This window comes from Leptidea sinapis, chromosome 19, assembly GCF_905404315.1.
Source record: "Leptidea sinapis chromosome 19, ilLepSina1.1, whole genome shotgun sequence".
Classification (NCBI taxonomy): Eukaryota; Metazoa; Arthropoda; class Insecta; order Lepidoptera; family Pieridae; genus Leptidea; species Leptidea sinapis.
In genome coordinates, this window is record NC_066283.1 from 4,899,975 (window position 1) to 4,909,300 (window position 9,326).

The following is a 9,326-nucleotide window of genomic DNA, read 5'->3' on the forward strand; positions in this document are numbered from 1 at the left end:
AGCTTTAAAGAGAGAGGTTTGAAAGTAAATGCAAGAAAGACGAAAGTGATGGTATTTGAGAAGCATGAATGGTTGACTGAGTGTACTATCACGATTGAAGATGAAAGGGTAGAACAAGTTACAGAATTCGTATATTTGGGTAGCATGTTTACAAGAGATGGAAGATATGAAGGTGATATTGAAAGGAGAGTGACTGCGGGAAATTGTGTGAATGGAGCGCTGCATGCCTTTATAAACGGTAAGACTATGCCAATAGAAGCGCGAATGGCTGAATGCGAATGTATGGAAGCGAGAGTTGGGTATGGCAGAAGAAGCATAAAAGCAGAATTAACGCAGTTGAGATGCGATCACTGCGTAGTATGTGTGGGGTAAGACTGACTGATAGAATTCCGAATGCGGTAATACGAGCGCGCTGTGGTTTGAAAGAGGATGTTGTGACAAGGACTGAAAAAGGAATGCTTAAATGGTTTGGACACGTGGAGCGAATGAGTGAAGAAAGAATGACGCATCAAATATATAAGGCAAGTGTGTGTGGGCAAGCCGGTCGCGGGAGACCTCGTAGAACATTCGTCAATCAAATTGGGGACGTTTTGAGAAAAGGAGAGGTCCGAAGCACCTGCAACCGGCGAGCATGGATGAAAAGAGTAATGAATGTAGAGGAAGCGCGTGAGGTTTGTAAAGATAGAAGCAAATGGCATTCTATTGTCTCTGCCTACCCCGACGGGAACAAGGCGTGAGTATGTGTGTGTGTGTGTTGTACCAAGTGTTAACATTATTGGTATGATAGTTTCTAGAAAATTCACTTATGTCCTATGTACATACATAACATTGTAAAGAATATATTATTGAGAGGCAATTATTTCTTTAATTAGGGATGTTTCACAATGTCCAAGTAAAGTGGCAGATTTTTATAGGCTAGATAAATTAATGGCTACATAAAAGTTCCAGATAAAAACAGATTGCGTTTCACAATCACTTCACCGCTATTTTTATTTACTAGATGACTTATTTATTGATATTTGGGAAACAAACAGTATTTAAAACATTGATTGAGAAACAAAGATTGTACACACGCCAATAAACTTTCCTCTAATTTACATATCATGTGAGCAGTCAAAAAAGAGGATAAAGAAAGAAAACTTACAAATCTTAAGAAGAAAAAAAATAAACGGATTATTTGCTTACATAAATGAAATTACAAATACAAGTATTCAATTAAATTTGAAAAACAAAATTTTATGAACGATGCGGGTTTCGAACCCACGACCTCCGGCGTTCCATGCCAGTGCTCTAACCAACTGAGCTAACCGTTCGAGTACCACCTCGTTATAAAATTATGTTTGCTTTGTTCAACTCTCAGGTTGTGTCTTCTTGTGTTCATATAATTTTGTTTTTCAAATTTAATCTATTAATCCTAGAAGTGAGGGTTATCACTTTAAAAATATTATATTAATATGTTTATTGTTTAAATACAAGTATTCTCTAATATATAGCTTAAGCTGTGTGCTCGAAAAAGTATGTGAATCAATATTATTAAATTTTGCTTTATACTTATTACATGCCCGATATATAAAAGTATTTTGAACATATTAAGTACTTGTTAGTTGTACCTTAGTATATCTGAAGTAAATATTGCATAACAAAAATGGAGAGCTGCTAACAGCACAGAGGAGGTTTTAGTCGGTATGGGGTGTCCGCTTACGCGGACACTCGAGTCCGACATATTACGCCCCGTTCCGGGGCGTAAATACGTAACAGTATTTCCTCCTCTCAAAAAAAAAAAAAAAAAATGGAGAGTATGTAAAATCGTTGAGAATTTTGTACAAAAATGTATATGACATTTTTGTACAAAATTCTCGCTCTGTTCGACGATTTTCAAGTGAGGTAGGTAGGTAAACATATTTAAGATGCTTAGTAAAATATATTTGAAATCTCTACCCCAGAGCCCGTGGGTTCGAGTCCCGCATCGTTCATAAAATTTTGTTTTCAATTTTTATTTGTGTATTAATGAGTGAAGTGAGGGTTGTCACTTTAAAATATATAACAACTTCTTTAGATCTCTACTTATCCTCAGTATGAAGCCAAGCATACGAGAGGCCTTCGCTGTAATGTATGTGATGTGAGATTTGAATGCCAGTTTGCTGTCGATGAAATTGCCTAGATCACACACCTTTGCGACTCTCTCGATGTCATTATTTATGTGGTAATTTGAGTTTGTAATGTTAGACTTAAATGGAAAAGTTATAAGCATACATTTTTTAATATTTAGATTTATGGAATTATGAAAACAGTGTTATAAAAATTATCCAAATCATTTTGTACCATTAAACTGGTTGTGTGACAGATCTGAAGATTTTCAGTCGTACCTACTTCGTAGTACGTCATTAATAAATAAATTAAATATAATTAAAGCAAGTTGAAAAAAAAAATGAAATGAATCGACATGTTTATCTATTTCCGTTAACGATAAAGAAATAACACCTGAATTGATGTATTTAATTTCTGAATTTTGATAGTTATATATTATGCTATAATATATCAGCTTGGTTATAGACAGTCTCTCAAAGAAAAATTTAAAGAAATAAATATTATGACTGTTCATTCTCAGTATATTTATGAAAATTTAATATACGTTCACAAAAATCGTCACTTTTTTGCTCTTAATAGTGATTTTCATTATTATAACACTAGAAATAAGGGATTGCTTGTAACTAATTCTAGTAGGCCTCATAAGATACATAATAGCTTTAAGGGTAAATGTATAACACACTGTTAAAATAAAGTCCCAGCCACTGTTACATTATCTTTTACTTTACATTATCTTTTTAACCGAATTCAAAAAAGGAAAAGGTTCTCAATTCGTCGGTATTTTTTTTATGTTTGTTACCTCAAAACTTTCGACTGTGTGAACCGATTTTGATAATTCTTTTTTATTTGAAAGCTGGTGCTCCCCGAATGGTCCCATTGTAATTTGGTCCAGATCAGACAGTGGAATCCATGAGAAAACCAAGTCTTAAATTTTGCTAAGCATACGTATAGCAAAGTGGATAATAAATTTACGAATAACTCAATATCGCGCCAACCGATTTCGATGATTCTTTTTTTATTGGAAAGCAAATACTTCAAAGATAGTTTGGTGAGAGTTTGGTTAGGTTCTCATAACGGAATCCATGACAAAGTAACGGAACACTGTCTGTTATCAAATTGCAAAGTACTTACGTTCATTACTGCATTGAAAAATTTAGTATATTTACACATAGTTAGACAGATTGTTAGTTAGTGTACTGACATATTGACAAAGTCAGAAACAAGCTTGCCTCTGTCACTGGACTATTAGGCCCGAATCCGAAGTGTTCTGGCCAGTGAGCGTGTGCGGCCAGAACACTCGCCGTACGTGAAAAAGAGCCGAATTGAATTTCTTTCTTTTTAAACGTGAAGTTGTAATGCTCATTCATACAATGAATATACCTAGTCTTGCCATAAATACTGTAACAAGGAAAAAAAAATTAAATTGCAAATAACATTTATTACTTTTACAGTGTGTTAGGTTTAACACATAAATATAAAACAATTTAAAATATAAAAAGCTGATTAGAAGTAGTCTCTATTGGCTACAATATCAAGAGAGAAAGAGTGCGTGCTTCTATTAGCGCGGATTAAGATCGGGACTAGACGACGGCCAGGTTTCAGCTCTGATGAAGTCCGAAACGTTTCTAACCAAGACTTCGTAGACCGAGCGCCGAGTCTTGCTGGAAGGACCATTCTTGGTTATTGAAAATGGTGTTGTTAAGGGGCTTCACTACTTTCTCAAGAATGGTATCTTGATAAACTTGTGCCGATGTTTCGATCCGTTTTCCACAAAAATATGGCTCAGTCATGGATAGTGCGCACGTTGCACTCTATCGACTAATTGGGAAGCTTCCTTAAAGTTTTGAGCATAAATACGGTAATAATATATTTTGTTTTTAAAAATTTGCCCTGTGCTTCCCCGGGGCGTAAAAAGATTAGGGTAGTCCCAGGCCCAAGGGTGTCGTAAGATGCGACTACGGGCTTATTGAAAGAGGGAGAGTCACGCTACCGTCTTTTGACTTCAGCACAATCGGGCCAGACTCGTCCGGGCTTACTTACCACACTCGCACAGAATACCGGCGTGAAGTAGCGACCCAGTGCCGCTACGTTTCATAGATTAGTGTCGAGGACCGGAGGCCATCCCCCCACCCCCACAACAAGATTATGAAAGCGGTCCTATTTTTTTTTTTTTATGGAATAGGAGGACAAACGAGCGTACGGGTCACCTGGTGTTAAGTGATCACCGCCGCCCACATTCTCTTGCAACACCAGAGGAATCACAAGAGCGTTGCCGGCCTTTAAGGAAGGTGTACGCGCTTTTTTTGAAGGTACCCATGTCGTATCGTCCCCGAAACACCGCACAAGGAAGCTCATATCACAGCTTTGTAGTACGAGGGAGAAAGCTTCTTGAAAAACGCACTGTGGAGGACCGCCACACATCCAGATGGTGGGGATGATATCCTAACTTGTGGCGTGTCGTGCGATGGTGAAATTCGGCGGCAGGAATCAGGTTAAACAGCTCTTCGGAACACTCCCCGTGATAAATGCGGTAGAAGACACACAATGAAGCGACGTCTCTACGCAACGCCAAGTGATCCAGCCGTTCACAGAGCACTGAGTCCCCGACAATTCGAGCTGCTCTACGTTGCACGCGGTCAAATGGATCGAGCAGATACTGGGGTGCACCAGACCAGAGAAGACAGCAATACTCCATGTGTGGCAGGACCTGCGCTTTGTAGAGCGCTAGAATGTGGGCCGGCTTGAAGTATTGCCGTGCTCTATTGATGACGCCCAGCTTCTTCGAAGCCAATTTGGCTTTGCCCTCCAGATGGCCACGGAATTGGCAATCGCTCGAGATTTCGAGACCCAGTATTCCGATACAAGGCGCGGCTTTAAGAGAAGTGTTCTCGAAGAGCGGTGATACGACAAATGGGGTTCTTTAGTGGTAAACGCGCAAACTTGAGTCTTCTGGGGGTTAAATTGGACAAGGTTCAATTTACCCCATTCCGCGACCTTCTCGAGAGAGGACTCGATAGAAGACACAAGTTTCTCCCGGCACTGGTCGACGATTTCCCGAGAGAGACCTGCATGGCCCGTGTATCACCAGTATACACCAGTGCTGTCATCTGCATAGCAATGCATGTTGGAGGTGTCCAACATATCATTGATATGCAGAAGAAACAGCGTAGGAGATAGCACACAGCCTTGGGGCACTCCAGCATTCACGGGCTTCGGGTTCGAGCAATATCCGTCGACAACGACCTGTATGCTACGCCCAGTGAGGAAGCTGGAGGTCCACTTGCACAAGCTCTCGGGAAGCCCAAATGATGGAAGTTTTGAGAGGAGCGCCTTGTGCCATACACGATCAAAGGCCTTCGCTATATCCAGGCTAACTGCCAGGCCTTCCCCCTTGCTTTCAATAGCCGCCGCCCATCTATGTGTTAGGTATACCAGAAGATCACCTGCCGACCGTCCATGGCGAAACCCGTACTGTCGGTCGTTGATCAACTGGTGACCCTCTAGGTATACTAAAAGCTGGTGGCTAATTATGCTCTCCATGATTTTGGAGAGCAGGGAGGTGATAGCAATAGGCCTGTAGTTCGCCGGATCCGAACTGTCTCCTTTTTTTTGGATCGGATGGACAAGGGCTGACTTCCATGAGTCAGGGACTACGCCTTTGGAATAAGAGTGCCGGAATAAACGCGTTAGCACCGGCGTCAACTCAGGGGCACACGTTCTAAGCACGATTGGAGAAATGCCATCCGGCCCGCTCGACTTCCTGACGTCCAACGAAAACAGAGCTCGCCTAACAGTTTTCTGTCTGAACTGTACTTCAGGCATAGAGCTCTGACACCGCGGGATGGTCGGCGGTGTTTTTCCGTTGTCGTCAAGAGTCGAGTTGGAGGCGAAAAGAGCGCACAGGAGCTCGGCTTTCTCTTTTGCCGTATGGGCCAGGGTGTCATTCCTCATGTGCACCGGCGGCATGGACGGCTGGTTGAAGTTACCAAGAGCAGCTTTCGACAACGACCAGAACTTGCGTGTTCCGGTCGGGTAACTGGAAAGCTGCTCGCCGATTTTGACGACGTGCTTAGACTTCGCACGGGCGATTTGCCGCTTAAAAAATCTGGAGGCACGGTTATATTTCCTCTTAAGAACTTTGCAGTTGGGATCCTTTGTGCCCAGCGCCGCAACCCAAGTTCGATACGCCTGTTTTTTGCAGTCAGATGCTGCTTTAACTGACGCATCGAACCAGGGCTGTGATCTGCCACCGATCGGTACTACAGAGCTTGGTATAAAAATATCCATGCCCTGCAGTATCACATCGCCTACTGCAATGGCGCAGGCACTAGGATCATCCGAAGAGAAACAAACCTTGCCCCAAGGGTAGGATGCAAAAAAGGAACGCATCCTATCCCAATCTGCTGACTTGTAGTGCCAAACGCGGCGGGTCGCTGGTGGTCTGCGACGTTGGCGTCGGATAGGCACTACACTCCTGACCAGGCAATGGTCGGACGTTCCAAGAGGGGCGTCGACAAAGACCTGGTAACCATCGGGATGTGTAGTCAGCAGAAGATCTAATAAGGACGGCATGTGGCTATCCACATCCGGGAGCCGCGTTGGCGACTCAACCAATTGGGACAGACCATACGCCAATGCAAAATTATGCACAGATCACCCTGCGTAGTCTGTGGTACGTGATCCAAGCCATTCGGCATTGTGCCCGTTGAAATCACCCAAGACCACGATTTCAGCGGAGGGGATCTGTGCAAGCACGACGTCAATTGCAGCTTGAACGCAGCCCATGAGATGATCGGTTTCTGTGTCACCACTATGGGACCTGTAGACACACGCATAGATACGGACTCGGTCGTCTAAATCTACGCGGAGCCAGAGAGTAGACAGGTCCCTACCCTCAAAATTGCCGAGACGGCGACAGCAGATATCCTCCCTAACGTACACACATACCCCGGCATGAGGCAAAAAGTTGTGCTCAATTTTGTACCCGGGGTACGTTAAATATGACGTATCGCTAGGTCGAGATATCTGCGTCTCCGTAAGGAAACACAAGGCCGGCTGCGCCGTCTCAAGGTGGTGGTGGACGGCGATTAAATTGGAGTGAATTCCCCTGACATTGCAAAAGTCCACGTTGAGCGTGGAGCGAGGTGCCGTGGTGTTACTGCCTCGTTTGTCCTCGGTCATGCGCGGTTCAGTGCCCACCCCAGAATACGAAGGGCGGCCCGAGCGAGAGTGCTCGGGGAGGGATTCTCCGGCTCTGGTAGAGCTGGTACCCTCCTGGGGTAATATCTTTTTACGGACCGCTCTCATAATTTGTGTGGGGGGGGGGGGGGGAAGGGATGGCCTCCGGTCCTCGACACTAACCTATGCGAAACATAGCGGCACTAAGCCGCTACTTCACGCCGGTATTCTGTGCGAGTGTGGTAATTAACCCGGACGAGTCTGGCCCGATTGTGCTGACGTCATAAGACGGCAGCGTGACTCTCCCACTTCTAAAAAGCCCTTAGTCGCCTCTTACGACACCCATGGGCCTGGGACTCCCCTATTCTTTTTACGCCCCGGAGAAAGTACAGGGCAAAAGTCCTACAAGAGATGTTACCTCAGGAGGGTAACGGCTCTAGCAGAGCCGGAGAATCCCTCCCCGAGCATACGCGCTCGGGGTGCCCCTCGTATTCTGGGGAGGGCACAGTACCGCGTATGTCACAGGACAAACAGGGCAGCAACACCATGGCACCCCGCTCCACGCTTAATGTGGACTTTTGTAACATCAGGGGAATTCACTCCAATTTAAACGACGTCCACCACCACCTTGAGACGGCGTAGCCAGCCTAGTGTTTCCTTACGCAGAAGCAGATATCTCGACCTAGCGATACGTCATATTTAACGTACCCCGGCTACAAAATTGAGCACTTTTTTTGCCTCATGCTGGGGTATGTGTGTACGTTAGGGAGGATATCTGCTGTCGCCGTCTCGGCAATTTTGAGGTTAGGGGCCTGTCTACTCTCTAGCTCCGCGTAGATTTAGAGGACCGCGTCCGCATATATGCGTGTCTACAGGTCCCATAGTGGTAACGTAGAAACCGATCATCTCATGCGCAGCGTTCAAGCGGCAATTGACGACGTGCTTGCACAGATCTCCTCCGCTGAAATCGTAGTCTTGGGTGATTTCAACGGGTACAATGCCGAATGGCTTGGATCTCGTACCACAGACTACGCAGGGTGATCTGTGCATAATTTTGCATTGGCGTATGGTCTGTCCCAATTGGTTGAGTCGCCAACGTGGCTCCCGGATGTGGATAGCCACATGCTTTCCTTATTAGATCTTCTGCTGACTACACATCCCGATAGTTACCAGGTATGTGTCGACGCCCCTCTCGGAACCTCCTCGAAAAGTGTAGTGCCCATCCGACGCCAACGTCGCAGACCACTAGTGACCCGCCACATTTGGCACTACAAGTCAGCAGATTTAGATAGGATGCGTTCCTTTTTTGTAAGCGGGTTCTTGGGGCAAGGTTTGTATTCCTTCGGATGATCCTAGTGCCTGCGCCGGTGCAGTAGTTAATGTGATACTGCATGGCATGGATATTTTTATACCAAACTCTGTAGTACCGATCGGTGGCAGATCACAGCCCTGATTCGATGCGTCAGTTAAAGCAACATTTGACTGCAAAAAACAGGCGTATTGAACTTGGGTTGCGGCGCTGAGCACAAAGGATCCGAACTGCAAAATTCTTGAGAGGAAATATAACCGTGCCTACAGATTTTTTAAGCGGCAAATCGCCCGTGCAAAATCAAGGCACGTCGTCAAAATCGGCGAGCAGCTTTCCAGTAACCCGACCGGAACACGCAAGTTCTGGTCGTTGTCGTTGTCGAAAGCTGCTCTTGGTAACTTCAACGAGCCGTCCATGCCGCACATGAGGAATGACGGAACGACACTGCCGACCATCCCGCGGTGTCAGAGCTCTATGCCTGAAGTACAGTACAGAAGTCGAGCGGGCCGGATGGCATTTCTCCAATCGTGCTTAGAACGTGTGCCCCTGAGTTGACGCCGGTGCTAACGCGTTTATTCCGGTACTCTTATTCCAAAGGCGTATGTGAATTCGTCAGGGATGACTCATGAAAGTCAGCCCTTGTCCATCCGATCCAAAAAAGGAGACAGTTCGGATCCGGCAAACTACAGGCTTATTGCTATTACCTCCCTGCTCTCCAAAATCATGGAGAGCATAATAAGCCGCCAGCTTT